Source organism: Camelus bactrianus, chromosome 26, assembly GCF_048773025.1.
Source record: "Camelus bactrianus isolate YW-2024 breed Bactrian camel chromosome 26, ASM4877302v1, whole genome shotgun sequence".
NCBI classification, from domain to species: Eukaryota; Metazoa; Chordata; class Mammalia; order Artiodactyla; family Camelidae; genus Camelus; species Camelus bactrianus.
In genome coordinates, this window is record NC_133564.1 from 22,791,695 (window position 1) to 22,811,043 (window position 19,349).

General features: G+C 44.9%; 1 long non-coding RNA gene across 2 annotated transcripts in view; it reads left to right on the top strand.

The window, feature by feature from the left end:
- Positions 1-12,406: 12,406 nt before the first annotated feature.
- The window catches only part of LOC123616382 (uncharacterized), a 166,446-nt gene continuing 159,503 nt past the window's right edge, over positions 12,407-19,349 (top strand). For both annotated transcript variants that reach the window (XR_012502485.1, XR_012502484.1), the window contains exons 1-3: positions 12,407-12,540; positions 13,199-13,501; positions 14,812-14,906. This is a non-coding gene — a long non-coding RNA (uncharacterized LOC123616382). The remainder of the gene's footprint in view (positions 12,541-13,198; positions 13,502-14,811; positions 14,907-19,349) is intronic.

The following is a 19,349-nucleotide window of genomic DNA, read 5'->3' on the forward strand; positions in this document are numbered from 1 at the left end:
TTGGGCCCGTTCTCCAGGGGATGATCAGTCCTTTGCAGGCTGGGAGTTTGCTAAATCATGTTGGCAGCTGTAGCCCGAAGTAATTACCCTCCTATGTACACACAGTTCTCTTTAGAGCAGTCGGTCAGCCTGTCTAGACCCAAGGCTGTGTTGATACCTATAGTATAAACACCTCTTTGGAGAGATTTTCATCTCATTGGACTTAAAAAAGTGAGTTGTGGGCCAAAAATGTTACTCCTTGTAAGGGATTTTCATTTCTTTATTTCTTTTTCCTATCAAGACAAAAGCATGTGAAAAGCAAAGCCTTACTCTTTTTATGTTCATCATTCACCATGATTTGATAATGTTCCCACAAAAATAGTGACTTGTTCCCATCAAAATAGTCTGATTCCTAAGGAAATTGTTTCAGAAAGGTTGGCAGGTTACAGGTACTTGAAAAGTACAAATGTGTTTGGCTCAAATCTGAGTGGACTTGCTGTTGAGCTGCCATTTATTGAGCATAATAACATGCTAGGTACTGAAATGTATGCTTCATTCAATTAATATTACATTTAAATTTCATAGCAGTCCTTTGAAGGAGCCCTTACTAGCCTCATTTTATACATGAAAAAGTTCAAAGATGTTAAGGATGCTTAAAGAAATAAAGTAGCTCTATAATATTTGGAAAAGGACTCCAGAAATTCTAGAGCAGCACTGTACAACAGAATATTCTGCCATGGAAATGTTCCATCTCTGTGCTAATAGCATAGCCACTAGTGCATGTGGCTGTTGTTGAAATGTGGCTGAAGTGAGAACCTGAATGTTTAATTTTAGTTAATTTTTATTAAGTTAAATTTGAATAGTTTCATATAGCTTGTGGCTACTGGACTGGACAGTGTAAGTTTTATTTCAAAGATCTGAGAATAATTCCAAGCAATCCAATTCTGATCTCTCCCTCTTTCACCCATAATAATCCTCTAAAAGAAAGAAAGAGGAAGGAAGAAAGAAAGAAAGAGAGAGAGAAAGAGGAAGGAGGGAAGAAGGGGAAAAAGGAAAAGAAATATAATAACTATTTGTAAAAATCTAACTGGCCACATTTTAGGTCAGATAATGCCCACTCAGCATTCCACCAGCCGCAAGACTGAAACTGTCTGCTCCAGCCCATGGCCAGCTCCTGCATTTCTCAGGCTTGAGTTGGATGACCTCTTTTCTTTGCTGCTAAGGTATGTGTATATCTCCAAGCCAAAGATAAAGCTGTAGCAGATCTGAAAGAGCGCTTCGTAATTCAGAATATTCTCCTTGGCTTGCTGCCGGCAACGGCATCCTCACAGGTGCTGCTGTTTCAACAACCACAGTGGTCCCTTTGTGGTCTGTGCCCATCCCCTGAGTTTCCTTCTCTGCTGTCCAGGCTTTTTCACATGTTGGTGAGACTAGCTACCAGGCAGCAGCTGTCAGAGCCCAGGGTATGCGTCAATGATAGGCGTCAGGTGTCTGAACCCAAAAGTCAGTGGTTAACAACTCTAAGATAAAGACGTATCTTCAACAGTGGGTTCTAACTTTTTCCTTCCAAGGACTTTTCATTATTTCTTTTTTTTAATAAATTAATTTTTTAAATTGAAGTATAATTGATTTACAGTGTTGTGTTAGTTTCAGGTGTACAGCAAAGTGATTTGGTTATGCATATATATATATTTATATTCTTTTTCAGATTCCTTTGCATTATAGCTTATTACAAGATACTGAATATAGTTCACTGTGCTATACAGTAGGACCTTGTTATATTTTTTAACATGTTCCACTCTTTTTCAAAGTTTATAGTATTAAACAATATAGCTTACTAAGAAGTAATGTTTTTTCTTATTTTCAATATAGATACGTATTATTTAAAGCTGCTAATCAAGTCTAGAAGCGTCTTAGAAATAAGTGTGAAATAACTTTAATTGGCACAGGATTTGAGAGGTCTTTTTCTTTCTTTTTTTTTTTCATGAAAAATAGCTTAGAAAAGCTGCTAAAACTAAAGACCGTCCAAGGCCTTTGACTCCCCCTCAGTCACCAGTCCTTAGCTGAGTGATGGTTCTGAGCACAGCTCAGATCATTAATCAAGGAAATGACGGATTTAATGTCATGCCCCAGAGAAACTAGTTTTCTTGACTTCTAGGGCTGGCTGATAGGATGTATTTCTTTCCAATAACAAAGATAAGGCGAGCTCTATTTTGTTGCAGCATTTTAAAATGTAAAAACACGAATAGATCATTAACGTCATTCCGAGAAAGCAGGAAATGAAGAGTTCACACAGCCTGCAAAGCAAGAAGCGATCTGAAGCCCCCCGGGAACATGCAGAATGTGGCAAGATCTCAACGAGCTAAAGAGTATGAACCAGAGTACTGAAAATGGGATATGCTTTCCTGACACGTGCAAAAAGGAAAGAAGATACATTTCCAGAAGCAAAGCAACTTGACTGGTAAGGTAAGGTATAACTGTTTCTTTGTTTTTAGCCAACCTAATATGTAAACACTCTTGGGTGAGCTGAATCTTCCCCACAGTCCCACCCGTGAAAGAACCAACAGCAGCATCCAGAACTCCCCTTTCCAATGACTTCAGTGGAGAGTTCAGCCTGACATCAAAGGACCAGAGGCCATTTAAATTTCAGGATTGCATTTTTGGCATTTTTTAAAACAATTTCATAACAAAGCGGACCTAACAGAATAAGAAAGCAGTTTTCAAGACTGATACCTCCTTCTATTTGCTTTTGTCCACCTTCTGGTGTTCTCTGATCCTAAACCCATTCAAGAAGAGTACAAATTTGGCAAGAAAAGTACAAACAGAGATAAAATCAGGAAGTACAAGGGATAGTGCCTCCCAACAAACCCTCATTTAAGCAACAAAAGAAACAGTCCAGGGAAGAAGCAAACAAAAGAAGGACCAGGGCAGGGTTTCTAGTGACTGAAATACACTCGCCAAAGTTCTGCAGTCTAGACCACCCCTCCTGCAATTACCTCCATGTTGGGAGACACCCAAAGAGCCAGACTCTTTCTTATTTTGCCAAAGGAAATGCCACTTAGTATTTCAATTTTCACACTAACTCCTCGGCCTCCTCCTGTTCTCTCCTCTTGATGTATGGATTCCCCTCACTCTGCTACTGCTCCTTCACACGAATGCCTCCCCTCTCCTGTGACTTTTCTCTCCTCACTCCTGCCAACCAGCTTTACTCCAGGGCCCTCCCCACGAGGACAACTCCCTCTGTCCCCCCTCAGTCTGTCCCTCTTCATCTCTTTTCATCTCTCACATCTTCCTAGGCCTCCTCTTCCCACTGCATCCCTCCCCGCCCCCCCCCAAAAAATCCCACTATAAAAACAAAACATTTTTAAAATAGTTTTTTAGGCTTTTTTAGTTTGCAAAGCAGAAGGGTCACTTTGTATTTATCTTGCTTCTATTAATTTACAGGTACTCAGCCTATCTCCGCTAGGTAGGCTAAGGAATTCTTTATCCATTGTCCTCTTGGGCAAGCACAGCTATCTAAAAGTTGTCATGGAGGGAACATTATGGGAGGTGGGAAGGCACTGGGGAGAGAATTAATGGTCCAGATGGGTAAAGGAGACAGGCACAGTGGAGAGTCAGAGATAGCCGATCTGGGCAAAGTTTTAAGTTCAGGGACACATGTGCATAGGCTTGGAGGCAAAGAAAATTGGCCAATGGAGAGGGCAGGGTTGCAGAGAGTGTCAGAGTCCCTCTGTGATGGGGAAAGAAGGAGCTCACCGGAGAAAGGGTGGCTTTAAACAAGAAAGAAGGATGCTCTCCTCTGGGACAGCAAGGAATGACAGGCTGATAAAGGATCTTGGTCAACCAGAGCCTCGGGCCGTGGGGTCAGAGAATGCTGAACTGGATGGAACTTTCGAGATAACTGAATCCCAGCATCTGATTTTCCAGAAGTGGAAGCAGGGTCAGCGAGGCCATGAGTGCCCTGAGGTTTCAAACTGCAGCCGCCAATGGGCTGGAAGTCCCATTAGGGTGATAGCAGTCACCTGGAGGGGCTTAAGTTTCTTGCTCCAGCATACATGAATGCTTCAGTGACAGCCATTTCTCCTCAAGTTTACCTCTGTCGAGGTGCTTTGGTGTAACTTCCATCCACCCCTCTGACTCTTCTAGGGCTGGACCCTCTTCACTGTCACTGTCAGCCAGGAGTGTCATTTCCACTTTCTCCATCATTATTCCCTAGAACTGTGAGTAGCATGAAAAATTGCTCATTTAAGCAGGTAGGTCTGCACAAGTCTAGAGTTTCCATGTATTATCTTATTTAATCCTCACTGCAAACCTGTAAGGTTGGGAAGCGTTATTATCCCATTTTACAGATGAGGAAAACAAATCACAGCTAGGATAAACTGCCAGGGTTCCCATCAGATAAATCACAGACAGCATTTAGGACAGAGCCCGGCACGTGATAAGCACTCAAAGTCTGTTAGCTGTTGTTATTTTTATTATTTTATGTAGCAGGTTGGAGCACAGACTCTGGACAGTCTCAGAGGTCAAAGCATCATTGACACTAAGGCTGTGATCCTAGGGAAATTGTTACTAAACCTCAGTTTTCATATCTGTAAAATGGACATAATAATAGTAAAGAAATTTGAATCAGGCCCAACTCATAGTAAGTACTAAGTATCATAACTTCTAAATGTCTGTTTCTTATTCTTTCATAGTTTAGACCTGTGCCTAAACTATACATACTCATAAGATTAATATTAATTAACATTTATGCCATCCAAGCTTGAGTGGTCAGACCCCATGAGCAAAGAGGTGCAGACCTGACAGCTTTGTTTCCTTTGGGGGTTCCTGGAATTCAGCAGCATTAGTCCTCCATGTTTACTTGGTTATTCAGTCAACAGACATTTGTTAAATATACTAGGGACCAACAGAGGAATGCTACAGAAGTGTAAGTCACCCTGCTTGACTCAGAAGTGTTTATAGTCTTTTCAAGGGGACAGAGAAGTCATTTCACTAAAATGTGCCAGAGGGAGACTCCACCCAGAAGCCCAGAGAAGGAGGTGGCAGCTCAGCTGGGTGCTGAAGGGTGAAACGGAGGGAGAGGGCAGAAGGGCGTTCCCAGCAGGGCAACAGCTGGGCAGCTCGAGGAGCCGAGGAGCCAAGGAGCCGGGCTTGGTGAGGAAGGAGAGAGGGCTCTGCGTGGCGGGAGGAGGGTGTTCTGTTCTGGAGAAGCAGGAGATGTGAGGTTGAAAAGGGCCTTGTAAACTTTTCTACAAAATTCCAATGTCACCCTCAGGCAGTGGGAAGCTTTGGAAAGGTTTGAAGGAGGGGAGCCATAGAGCCTGACTGTTTTCAAGCACAGTCTGCAGGTGGTGTGGAGGATGAGGCAGGGAAGGCAGTACTGAGTCCCTCACAGGAATCTCCCCAAAAGATCACGAGTGCCACACCCAGAGGGCACCGTGGGGACGTGAGGGGAGGAGGCATTGGAAATACACTTAATTAGGAGGTAGAATCAACAGAACTCAGTGACTGATTTTTGAAATAAGTGATTGCAGATAAGGCCTACGCACCAAATCAGAGCTCCAGAGCTGGATGGAGGGGCTGCTGCCACCGGCTGAGATAAGCAGCTCGGGCACAGACACAGATCTGAGACGAGGACGGGACAGTGCGGAGAGCTGGACTGTGCGAGCACCGAGGCTTCTGCAGGGCATCTAAGTGGGGCTGTCCCACAGCTGGTGGAGATGTTCCACCAGAGCTCCTAGAGAAGCCTGGTGTCAGGCCTGGATGGAAGGGTGAACGGAGCTGAAACCCTGGCGATAGCCTGATGTGGAGAAGAGCAGAGAGGCCCGTCCTGGCCCCGAAGTGCGGCCATGTGCCTGGAGGTCACGTTATGAAAGATTCCAGGGCCATGGGATGGGGAGGAAGGTTCCTGGATAATTACCAGGAATCTGCAGGTTTTTCTCCTTAACTTAATGGTTTAGGTTCATGGATACTCCAGCTTCACTGGAGACAATGAATTTTGTTTCTGCATCCCTTTTCATGAGGAGCTGGAGGCTTTCTGGAGAAGTGGAATGGAAAAAAGAATGACTGGCGTCAACCAGAAAGACTTAATTAAATGGAATAAATGTGCACATCAATAAAAAGAGTCAGAAATTGCCCTAGACTCTCTGATATTCAGACCCAGTCCTGTCACAAAGTTAGTGTTTCCCAGAGAAAAGAACCAGTTGCTATTTCAATATCTTAAAACAAAAACAAAAACAAGAAAAGGCTAATTCAAATCATGCCTTAGCACAAGTCTGTACAAACTAATTAAAACACTTCTTTGATTTTATAAGAAATTACATTACACCCTCCCCCGTGTAGTGTCATTTGCTCTCCCAAGATAAGCAGAAGCTTCAATTGGCAGTTACATGTGTTTAAATTCAAATTATAATTGAAAAGTTATGTCCTTTAAGTTATTAAATTATTTAAATTATAATAGAAAAACTAGTTAGGTTGGCTTAATCAATGCACTTTAATTGGCAGACATCAGTTTTCAAAACGTGAAGTCTCTGAGGATTAAAAGAGAAACAAAACAAAGCAAATAGCTGGTGGAGACTTGGGAACCTGCAGCAAATGCTGGGCTCTTACTCACTGTCCTAGTTAGTGAGTTGGATGCCACCCAGCAGCGCCACAGGCATCTCCTGAGGTGACCAGAGGGTCCTGCCTGCTCACATTTCCAACCATGTCTGTGAAAGAGACAAGTGGAAAAATTTAAATCCTGCTTCACTAACTCCAAATCATCCACCCAGAGACTCTAGGAAGCCCACCAGGGTGAGTGAAGTCTCCCTCTGGGTTCTGTTTTGCCAAATTATTTTGTCATTGTCTGGGTTTGTGTTTTGGTTTGGGTCTGGCTCTGCTACCAGACAGCAACCTCTCAGGGGCAAACATTACCTTCCTCCCGTCTCTGTTCCCAGCACCTAACACAGTGCCTGGCGTGTTTCCAGGGCTCCAGGGATGCATGTGGAACAGACCACAGGCAATCTGTTTTACAACCAGACTTGCCTTTGAAGACAGGATTAAGAAATGGGTATTTTCTACCACGAAAGCTCCAGCTGCAGCTTTGGGCTCAGGAAAATGGTGGCAAGCAGTCAGTCTGGGTCTGCCGGGTACAGGGGTCTCCTCCCCAGGTCGTGCCTGCAGGCCCCAGCAAGCACGTGCCAACAGCTGCTGTAAGCAGGCTCTGGGGTCTGGACACAAGACTAGCAGATGTGGTTCTTGCTGACTTGAGAACTGGAGAGTGGATATCTTTTTCTTCTCGTTATCAGTTTGGACTCTAAGAGACAATTGATCTGAATGAGCATTTATCCTCAGAGTCAGGACTAGCAGAGCCTGGGGGAAATTTTAATTCGGGCAAGGATGGACAAAAGCTTTTGCACGGAACACTGGGTCTTCCCTTTCTTTGTGGCAAATGGCAAGAGTAAAATCCAGCTCCAAATGCTCACAACATATGTTTCTCTGGCTTCGTGGTGAAGAACTCCGTTGTCTAGAGCTGTTATGTAATTGCATTCCTTGCCTCCTCTTCAGATTAGTCTGACCATTTTCTTGGAGACTGTGTTTTATGTGCATCCTGGTAGGTGTGACTGTATCTTGCTGGACTTCTTGAGTCGGTTACCTACTCACCCAAGCACCTCTCCTTTAAAAACTAACAAGCAACAGAGTCTTAAGATATTTATTCCACTCAGGACAAACAGCTCACAATAGAAATCTAGGCTTAAAAAAGCCTTTGGGAGAAGGCTACCTTTGAAATCTATGAACTATCAGACATCAGTCGTAATGGATAAGAAACATATTGTATGTAATTTAACCACCAACCTCTGTTTTCTATTCTACATTTCTCTTCCCAGATAAAGGGCCTCTCCTCACACCCCCTTATCTTCATCTAAAGCCTCACCTCTGGGAGAAGCAACTGGGAGCCATGACAAGATTTAATGTGGTCAAACAACAACCTGGGGAGAAAAAAGTAAAAAGATGTAAATGAAGTTGAAGAAGGGCTGAGGTTTTAGGGTCAGAATCCAATTGCTGCTCACACCTCCAGTGTCCTTTAAACACGTCCAAATGTAAACTGCAAGGACCACAGGAGGGGCTACAACCTGGTTCAAGATGCGGTGACAGACTGCAATTCTCTGGTCCAGTCCACAAGGGGAGTCTGGGATTCCACCAAGCCTGGGAGGGACCTCTGGACTTGACAAATCTTCCAAATTAATCCTCTACACAAAAGGGCTTACAATCTACCTGTCTGATCCTTTTGTTTGTGTGGGGGTTTTTTGTTTTTTTGTTTTAGCATTCTCTTTAGTACCCGGTTGTCTCAGGTATAAGGAGCTGCTTAGAAACCTGCAGAGGCTGGTGATGGAGTGTAGGAGTCGGGAGGTGGAAGGGAGGAGCAGACTTCAAGGTAGAGATGCCAGTTCAATGACTCACTGTGTCGTACTCCTCATGTGAGATATCCTTCATAAAGTCAGATACTGAAGTGGACAGTTAGCACTTCTGGTGGCTAGAATGAATTCTGAACCCCTGCAAGGATATAGAAGTTCACACTGCAGAGCTTGAGAATCGCATCAGTTTATGTGCAGACTGAGCAGCCAGTTCTGCAGTGTGTGTTTGTGGGGTGGAGGATGAGGAAGGTCCACCAGCCTATAGCCCGTTCTTTCATCTTCCTTACGTGGCTAACCTTTTGATACCACTAAGCCCTGTTAGTTCGGAGAAACAGGATGCGATTAATGGGATAATTTAGTGGGGTCAGAATTTTAGGGCTCTGCTTCTTAAACTCTCTGAGTCTCTGTCTCCATGTCAAGAAACAGGAGGAGGAAATATGTCACTTAGATGAAGGGCCAGGGTAAGGATAAAGGACTTCAGGTATACCAATCTCCACCAGGGGCTTAGGAGAAACATTTTTCTGGCTGTACAAATGCAGGCATTGCTGGAATTTTTTCAGGGGATGGTGGACTTTGAAAACCTTCCAGGATGAAATCACCTTGAGCCCTCTCCGTAGAAGAAAGCTGTGACTTGTTCATGGGCTAGGGCGGACCCCGAACTATTTCCTGAAAAAAATTCCTGGCTTTGCCTGCCAGCCCTTCACCTTCCACACTGGAGATTTCTAACGTCTGTGGATTGCCTCTCAATGACACAAAATATGGTCTCTCTGAGCCCATGAACGGATGTCTTCTCTTATCCAAAGGTGGGGTGAGAAACAGTTCCCTGTGAAGGGTCACTTCAAAATTATTCAGTCCAGCGCTCTTCTTGGTACTTGAAGTTCTTTCTCTGGATACAGCTAGTCATCAGAAAAGTAAATACTTAGTTAGACATTTAACCCTTAGATGAAATACAAAGCTGTATTTTCATCAGGGAAGCCCCCAGAGCAGAGGAAGAAGCAGTGACACATTTGGTCTGGATCTGCTTGGGTTGTGGAGCTGGGGCCCCTCTGCCCCGTGTCCATTCGAAGAAGCCTCACATCAGAAAAGGCTTTCCCTCCGAAGGGCTGCAAAAATCCTTTCCTCCACTGAGTTTGCTCTCAGAACTGACTTTCTCTCCCATCCTTATATTTTGAGTTGAGAACCTCAGAATCTAATTTGAAACTCAATGGCACAATTCTGTAACCCCTGCTGCCTGCCAGATTGTACTGCATTACTTCCCAGACCTTGTCACCTATCCCATCAGTCTCCTTCCACCTGTTTTAACATATGTTTCGGTTGTGAGCCATCTCCAACCCTTTCTGGAAATTAGAAAGTCCTAACAGGCAAACAGTGCTTAATAAGTCTCAGAGACGGATGATCCAAGTTATAAAGTGGCCAGGCCCTTTGCTTCAAGTCTGCTCTCCTTCCAGTGGCCCTTCCTTCACACTTTCTTCCTAGGTCACTGACCGAGGGAGGGCCTTACTATTTACACTAGTAACTGAACGCCTTCCAACACTCAGCCCAGATGTGTGCACATTCGAAGGTCCTGGGTAAATGTCTGTTGAATGAAAACAAGATCTACGAAGGGGAGAAATTGAAGCTTTGCCCTGCAGTTTGAAAATTCTCTCCACATTCTGCTACATTAGATCCCAGTCTCCTGACCTCATGACTGGTCTCATTTGCTCCCGTTTCTGAGCTCCCTCTAGTTTAGACACTGTTCTGGAGGAGTTGGTCCCTGTCTACCTGTTTCACTCTCCTTGGATAAAGGCTAAGGATACTGGAGAGCAGGCGATGGCAATTGCTTTTTGTAAAGGGCCACACAGTGAATATTTTCAATTTTGCAGTCCATATGGTCTTTGTTGCAAGATCTTTACTATCCTTGGATTCTGCATTTGTTGCAAGATCTTTACTATCCTTGGATTCTGCATTTGTGAACTCGCCTACTCACTAACATGTATCTGTAAACCCTAAATCAATACTTGTGCCTTTGCAGTCAGTCATCTGTGCACACATGCAAAACAGCAAAAAATGGGAGTCACTTGATGCCTGCGTTCCCTGTGTAGCTGGGAAGGACAAATCTGACTCCATATTAGATCTGTTCCTTTGGCTCTAGCCCTGTGCTCTGTTTCCTGTGCTGAGTCACGCTGTTTCTGCACCTTTTGTAAAAGAATGTTGCCTAGAGCCTGAAATATACAGTATAGCCTATTCTCAAAGCCCTGACCTTTAAGGGTATAAAACTTTCCCATTCATATAAAGATAAAAAGTTGCTGAAGAGAAAATAACACTGGTCTTGTTGGAGATTTGCAGGGACATCATGACCTGACCTACCTGGACAGATGCAAGAACAAAGGATTCTGACACTAAGAAGTTTGCAACAGCCAACCACACCCCCTCCCCTTCTGAGTATAAAAGAAGCCTGAATTCTGACTTGGTAAGATGGTTCTCCAGGACATTAGTCTGCCATCTTGGTCTGCCGGCTTTCTGAATAAAGTCGTTATTCCTTGCCCCAGCACCTCGTCTCCCAATTTATTGGCCTGTCGTGTGGCGAGCAGGAGTTTGGACTAGGTAACATGGGCAGTGAGGATGAACAAGGCAAACTTCTGCCTTTTTATTTCAGCTTTCACACTATACACAAGTATCCTTTTTGTGATCTGTTTAGTGTCATGTTGATTGTGTTTTGTGAGTGATTTGCTGTTTCAAATGGCCCCCATCACTCAGACGGGACCTGAGAGCATTCATGATATCCGGGTGTCTGGAGTACAAGGAGACAGTGCTGAAGCTGGAGTTCAGCTAGCGGGGTTTGAAGGCTGGATGCATGACTTCCTAGCCGTTTTACTTGAGGCGACTTTTCTGGGCCTTATATATATAATGACAGAGCAATCATGGAGATCTCCTAGGCCTGCAGTACAGGTTGGACCGCATCAAAGGGGCCATGCAGATGGGATTCCTTGATCACCTTCACTATGCCCACCCCAGACCAGTTAGGCAGCTTGACCTCTATCCTTGGGGTTCCTTGGACATGCATCACCCAAGCCTTGCGAAAAGAGCAAGTAGATGCAGACAAATCTCATTCCTTTCTCCCCTGCTCACCACTTTCAGGGGTCAGGGAGACCAAGAGATGCAACCAGTAAATGAAGAGCAAGATCTTTCTCCAAAAACTGTAGCCCCATTTCCGTGACCTCACAATGTCCCCTTTAGAGCACAAAGGAGGTGCTCCCCAGATTGCCCCACCCTTGCTTGGGCTCAAGTGCCCCGAAAACCTCTCAAATGTCACAGCTCACAAAAGAGAGGAAAAAATGAAAATTCTGTTTATTTTCCTGACTTAAAAGATAACATCGCTTTGCCCTTTGCTTTTGTTTAAGGTCAGATTGGGAGCATTCTTTGAAGGCGGCTCCAGTAGTTTCTCAGATGTATATGGATTTAGCAATTTATGTTTTTCATTCAAAATGGATCACTTTCAGTAATAATGATATAATGATGATTACCATTGTACGAAACAACGTTTAATTTCATCATCTGTAAAATTTAATTAATGATCCGGATCCCAGTCTGATGTTTAAAGTGTTTGGCAAACTGTATAAGGAGGTTGTTATGGTTGTTACATCTAAGTAAATATTGATTTGAAAATGCCATTTTTTGTGGATTTTATAAGCAATGGGTGACAAATTAAATCGGCACTTCTATGCTAAGGAACTCAGGGCGCTTTACAGATACGGTCTCATTGTATGCAGGCAGAGTGGGAAAGCATCACTCATGAAACCAGTCTTAGATCTTAGCGCAGCGGGAAGGGCCCTCAAGGAGCCTCACCAAGTCGTGAGTCTGGGACTCAAAGCCGAGATTCACACCTGTGGTGACCTTGAGCGGCTCGGATCCAGGAAGGAGCGGGCAGTGCGTGCGTCTGCATAGCGCGCCGCGGGACTTCGGCGCGCGGAGTTGAGCCCGAGGTGGGGGAGGGGTGGTGGGAGAGGAGGGGGAGGAGGAGGGGCCCCGCCCCCGCCTCGCCCCTCCTCGCCCCTCCTCGCCCAGGTCGTGGGGGCGGGGCCAGCCTGCGGGGAGGCGTCCGGGCCTCGCGACGCAGCGAGCGCGCAGTCACGTAGCCACGAGCCGGCCAGCCCCTCCGCGTCGCCGCGGACCGCGCGGACTGTTGAAGGTCAGCGCTTTGAGATTTGGGTGTGGTATGGAGAGGAAAGCCCCTCCTTTCCTGCCCTTGGCCGCATCTTTCTGGAAGTTGACAGAAAATGGGAATCTGGCACATTTGTGTACCTGTTAGACTTTTCGAAAGCAAAGAACTGTCAGAATGAACAGGTGGCTCAGAGAGCACGAGTTTCTCGGGCTTTGCAGATAAGGAAACGGGTCTGGCCAAAATAGAACTAGTTTAGCCCCCACCCCCCCCCCCCATTCCCGTGCCTTCTTTCCTCTCTTCCCTTTCCCCAGACTCCACCTCAGTTCTGTGCCCTTGCCTCGCACACTCCTGCCATTGAACTATTTTTTATCTGGTGGCTTAGGACTTTAAACAGTGCATTAAAAATGCATTTTGCGATTTGGGAGCGCCAACCCTACCTCTGCCACCAAGTAAGAGTGTGCCTTTAGCGAGTTGCGTTATGGCTTGGAAAGCAGGGATTGCTGCAGGCGCTAGTCACACGTGTGCCCGAGGACACACGCCTTGATAACATGGGTGGAAGGCACCTGTGCTCGGAGCTGTCCTTTGCTGAGCCTGGATAAGGTGCGAGCCCTGCCCAGAGCCCCCGCTTGGTTTCTTCGCCCCGCTGCTGCCAAAGCTGATCCAGAAAACCTGCTCATTCTTACAGGGCACCCCGTCCCGGGCCTCGCCTCACCCTCTTTGTGGTGATGAAAGGAAATGATTGATTTTACTTGGACTTGGTGATTCTTTAAGGCCACAGTTTCCATTTTCAACAGAGATGGTTTTCAAAATTCTGGCGGTGGATGCAGCCTTCAGAATAAGGACTAATCAGAAGCAGGATGTGTAAAACGGCAGAGGTGTGAACACACGTGCCATCCTGCCTCTCCTCCAGCATCAAATGGCCTGGCAGCTGCGAGGCCCTTGGGTTCTTCAGCGGACAGCTTGAAAATCTCTGGCCTGTAGGTTAATGGTAAGGCTCTTTAGTGTGCTCTCCTCAAAACCTTTTACAGTCTGGCTTCAACTGCTCCCCACCCCCGCCCCCACCTCATGGTCCAGGCACATCAGGATATGATGTCCCTTTCACTTGTCCACCTCCCCTGCCCCTGTGTTCTCTGCTCAAAGTTACTTCCTCTGTAATCCGTCCTCTAAGCCATCTTGGTGCTGTGTGCATACCTCACATGTAGCAGTTGTCACACTGGTTGGAGGTCACGAGTCCCTTGAAAACGGGAACTGCGGCCTATTCTTGCAACATTTAACTGATATTTAAAGAGCACGTGAGTGCTGGGTTCTGGGGACAGAGTTCAAACTCTCAGGGCTGACATCCTAGAGAAGGGGAGACGCAGTAAGCAAGACGGACAAGTAAAAGATGTGGTCTGTACAGTGACCACTAGGGGGAGCAAGAGAGCAGACACCGGAAGGGAGGGTGGGGGTGGGGGGGAAGGAAGCTCAGCGAAGGCCACACGTGGAAGGCGACGAGGCATCAGCCTGAAGGTGACGAAGGAGGGATCTTGGTGGAGAAACTCTGCTGAGTACAGGGCAGCAAAAAGCAAAGACACTTAAGGTGGGAGCAGGGAAGAGGCCCGTGTGGCCAATGAGAAGAGAAAGTGTGGGGTGGTTAACGGGGTGTTACCTGGGCCACTGCGAGGACTGTGGTGTCACCAGAGTCAGAGGGTCACACCTAGTGTTTTGAAGCTCCCCCCAGTCCCAACAAAGGACACGGACTGCCCCAGGGACCCTCTCAGTGCCCCTTTCTCAGGCCTTGTTTGATTTCTCTGCTGCCTTTAATGCCATTAACAACACTCTCTTTTCTGAAGCTCTTTCTATAACTTTTGGGATTCCACTTCCTCCGTTTCTTCCCCATTTTAGTGGCCACTCTTTCTTGAGCTGCTGTAATTTTCTGCCTCTTCTCACCCATTGAGGGTTTTCCCCAAGGCCCAGTGTTCTTCTTAACACACGCCCTCCTGATGTGAACTCATCCACATGGCCGCTTAACACACCAACAAGATTGGGTCCCATCGGCAAGAAGACGGTGAGGAGGGCAGTGGGCCCACGGCCGGCAATCCTCTGACCCCTGCTTTCCTCTCTGTCTCGAGCTCCTGCTGGTCCTTCACATAAAACCACCTTTGTCGTTGCTCCAGGTATCTCACATTTTTAGAACTTTTCAGCTGTGTTTAAGATGTAGTTTATTAAATTAACTATTGCCAAGAAGCAGATCACCCAGAACTTTTTCATGGCTTGCAAACCAGTTGTCACTTATCATGACCCTTGGTTCTGGCTTAGGTTCCCCTGTGAGGCCGCAGTAGAGATGCTGGCCAGCACTGCAGGCACACCCCAGGCTGGATGATCCCTCTTGAGATGGCTTCATCACCTGACGGGTGAGTTACGCTGGCTCTTGGTGGGAGGCTTCAGTTCCTCTTCACATGGGCCTCCTCACAGGGCTGCTTGAATATCCTCAGGGCTCAGCACTTGACTTCTCCGAGCAAGCTGTCCAGGGGAGCAAGAGGGACGCTGCAGTACCTCTTACAGTCTAGCATCAGAGTTCACACACTGTCATCCCTGCCCTTCTCTTCTGGGAACTCAGAACGGCCCTGATTGAGTGGGGGGGTGGGGGGAGGCTACACAGAGGCACAAGTACCAGGAGGTGAGGATCCCTGGGGCCAACTCGGACATGGGCTTCTCCATGTGGTGATCCACTTTCTTAGTCTGAATAACTCCGACTTGTCCCTCAATACTCAGCTGAGAAGCCTGCCCTGAGTGGTGAACTTCCTCTTCTGTTCCATTAGCCCGTGGGCATACCTCCCTTCCCACAGGTACCAAGCTGCACTGAGATTGTTGATTTACTTGTTTCTCTCTTCCCTAGTCTTTAAGTTCCTTGAGGGATAAGAAAATGTCTAATGGAAAAACCTGATGTCGCAGTGTCTAGAACAGTGGCTTGTGGCAGAGTCTCAGTGCAGTTTACATAAGGAATAAATAAATTTGTAAATAACATTTACTTTTTCCAACCAGAAATATTTGTATAGCACTTAATTTAGATCACATCCCACTTCAGGTCTCTGTTGATTGGTTTTCATATTGCATTTCCCACTCTAATCTCACCCCTGACACAGCCCTCCTCTCCTTTGACCCAGCAATTCCATTCTAGGAATATTTTTATTCTAAGGAAATAATTGCACGTGTGTCAAAGAGGTAGCTAAGTGTTGCCCACTGCATTTTGTTTATGATGTTTGGTTTTGTAGAAAACCTTAATTTCCAAAAACAGTGATTTGATTGAGTTATGCAGTAATAAAATAGACTATTATATAACCAGTAAGATAATAATACCAAAAATGTTCATTAATATGAAAGATGTTCAGTTGATATTTTTAAATGAAGTAAAACAAAATTATGAAATATTTTACTTTTTAATTTTAATTTTTAGTTGTGGTAAAATACATGTAACATAAAATTTTTGTTAACCATTTTTTAAGTGCACAGCTCAGTGATGTTAAGTGCATTCACACTGCTGTACACCCCAATCTCCAGGATGTTTCTCATCTTGCAAAACTGAAGCTCTGTACCATTCAGCAACATTTCTCCCACCCTTCTTTCTTCCTCCCCTCAGTCCCCGGCAGGAACCATTCTCCTTTCTGTCTCTATGAATGTGACTACTCCAGGTACCTCATATAAGACGAATCGTACAGTATTTGTATTTTTGTGACTTCTTATTTCAATGAGCATAATGTCCTCAAGGTTCACCCATGTTATAGCGTGTGTCAGAATTTCATTCCTTTCTAAGGCTAAATAATATTCCATTATATGTATATATCACATTTTGTTCATCCATTCGTCTATTGAGGATACTTGGGTTGCTTCCACTGTTTGGCTGTTGTGAGTAACACTGCCGTGAACATAGGTGTACAAATATGTCTTCAAGACCTTGCTTTCAGTTCTTTTAGATGCCTACCCAGGAGTAGAATTGTTGCATCATATGGTAATTCTGTTTTTAATTTTGGAGGGAACTTCATACTATTTCCACAGAGGCTGCACCATTTGACATTCCCATCGGTAATGTACAGGGTTCTGATTGCTCCACATCCTCGCCAACGCATATTATTTCTGTTTTTCTGATTGTGGCCATCCTAATGGGTGTGATGTGGTATGTCATCATGGTTTTGATTCACATTTCTCTAATAATTAGTGATGTTGAACATCTTTTCAAGTGCTTATTAGCCGTTTGTAAATCTTTTTTGGAGAAATGTCTACTTTGGAGAAATATCCTTTGTCCATTTTGATTTTTGTTGTTGTTGAGGTTGAGTTGTAGGAATTCCTTATATATTCTGGATACTAGCCCCTTATCAGATATGATTTGCAAATATTTTATCCCATTCTGTGGTTGCTTGTTCACTCTGTTAATTGTATATAAAATGTTTTTTAAAGAGAAGCGTTTATACAAACATACATGCACTCAGGAAAAAACTGGAAAAAAAAAACACCAAAAAGTTAGGAGTATGGATTATACAGTGAGTTTAATTTTCTTCTTTATCTTATATTTATTGTTAAATTTTTCTGGGATAAGCATATTACTGTCATGGAAATTTTTAAATAAATAATATTTTCATTCTAATGAAGCATAGGTCATAGGTTTATCCTGAAGGTCTAACCAAAAGGGCCTAAATCAAGAGAGTATTCAAATTGTCAGCATCCTCCCAATGAGGTTCTGAGTCAAGGAGTGCCACAGTGGTCTACTTTCTTGAGTTTCATTTTCTTCTTCTTTAAAATGCAAGACTTTTCCAGCACTGGAGTGTTGTTTTTTTTTTTTTCAATTCTAAAGAATTTGCACACCGTGTGTAGAATTGATTGTCCTTGGGAAACTTTTCCCAGTACCCACTCTGCTCTCAAAAGGCCCTTTTTCCCATTTCTGTCAGAGTAGTCATCCCACAATCTGGTATCTTGTTCCCTGTCAGATTGGGATGTTCCCCAAATCCAGGGCTCACTCATCTTTGCAGCACCCACGAGCACAGCGCTCAGCGTACTTGCTGACTAATGTTGCCGTGTCCAAAGGCAGGTTTCTGTTCATCAGCTGAACACGAACATCTGACTCAATCAGCCGACCACTTCTTCCTGTTGAAACCGTCTCCTGTTTTTGCATCTGCGACACCACACTATCCTGTTTTCTCTGCCAAGTCTCCGGCTCCTCCTTTTCAGTCTTCTTTTTCAAGTTCCTCTTGTTTCTCTAGCTAAGCTCTAACATCTGAGTTCTTCAGTGCTCAGTCCCCTCTCTTCCTTCCCTCTCCTTCCACGACCTCACCTATTTCCAAAGCTTTAATTCTCACCTGTTCACCAGTTATTTCCAGCTAGCCCATCCAACTCTTTAGAGCTCCAGACTTGTATATCCAGAGCTCTGTTTTGTTTGTCCTTCTAGGTCCACTCTCTACTCTCGTTTCCTGGTACTTTGACTTTTGTGGGCCACATCAGCCAACTCTCTCACTTCCAGCTGGGTTTGGCCAATAGAAGTTTCCAGCAGAAGTTAGAAAGGAGGAGAGTGAGGTCAGTACATTTCGTACCCAGCTCCCTCTTTGTGGTTGCCCTCCGGTTAGCTGTATCTCTCTACTGGGGCCACAGCTCCTACCAGAAGGCCCTCTCCACCGAACCAGCACACTCTCTCTCTCTGTCTCTGTCTCAGCCAGTTACTGCCCCTTTCACTTGGTCCTGCAGGCCCAGACATGGTTACCAGCTCCATGGTCCTGCACCGTCTCTCTTTGCTTGTCCTAGACTCTGCTCACACCTTTGTCAGTAGTCCTCCTAATAAAACTCTCCTCACATTACCCTGGTCTCCAGCCAGGATCCTGACACATACATATCTGCTTGACATCTCCCCTTGGAATTCTCACAGTCATTACAAACATGACATACCCAGACATAACTTCTGGTTTTCCTGCCATCCCCCTCCCTCTTCCCACTTTCGGCCATCTCTGTGCACGTCAGCCCTCCTGAGCCAGGTACACAGGGTGGACGCCTGTGGGTCGTGCATGGTTTCTCCTTCTACCTCCCTCCACTCGCCTCCATCTTCTTTGGCACTAGGTCTGTAGATTCAGTGTCACACAGCTGGCTTCTCCTTATTCTTTAGATCTCAGCTAAAATGTTACCTTCTTTTAAACAAATCTTCCTCTAGCCAACCACGTAAGGGCCTCCGTCCCTTTATTCTCTCTCCATGTACTAGTCTGTTTCTTAGGAAGCAGTGTAACTTAGGAAGTGATCATCTATTTTCCTTGAGAATTATGTCTCTTTGGTAGGAAAGGGTGACTTTGAGCTATAAAGGATAACGAATGTAACTCTTAACGTCACTATAAAGGATAACGAATGTAACTCTTAACATCACTATAAAGGATAACGAATGTAACTCTTAACGTCACCTAACTCGGAAGCCAGTTTTTTCCTGGGCTTGATCCAACATGGCAGAATTAAACTTTGGTATTCCAGGCCTGTATCTGTGCTAACCTCTTTAAGGTACAGTACCCCTCAAAGCCTTGTGGAAAACAAGTCATTGGCTTCATCCATCTATTCTAAGTCTAGAAATAAATGACATCTAGGGTTTTATAATGGGCCAGCTCTATTGGCTACAAGTCCAAGAGTTTATCCTTCCCTGTACATTTGTTTCATGTAAACTCCACATATAAAAACAACTTTAAAAAGATGTAATCTGCATGCTAAAATGCCAGATTCATGATTTAATTATTTGGCTCAGTCAGTGAGCTGCAAGTTCAGAAAATAAAACAAACAAACAAAACCCTAAATGAAAGAAAACATTTCTGAAACAAATTGCCTTCTTTCTGTCAAAA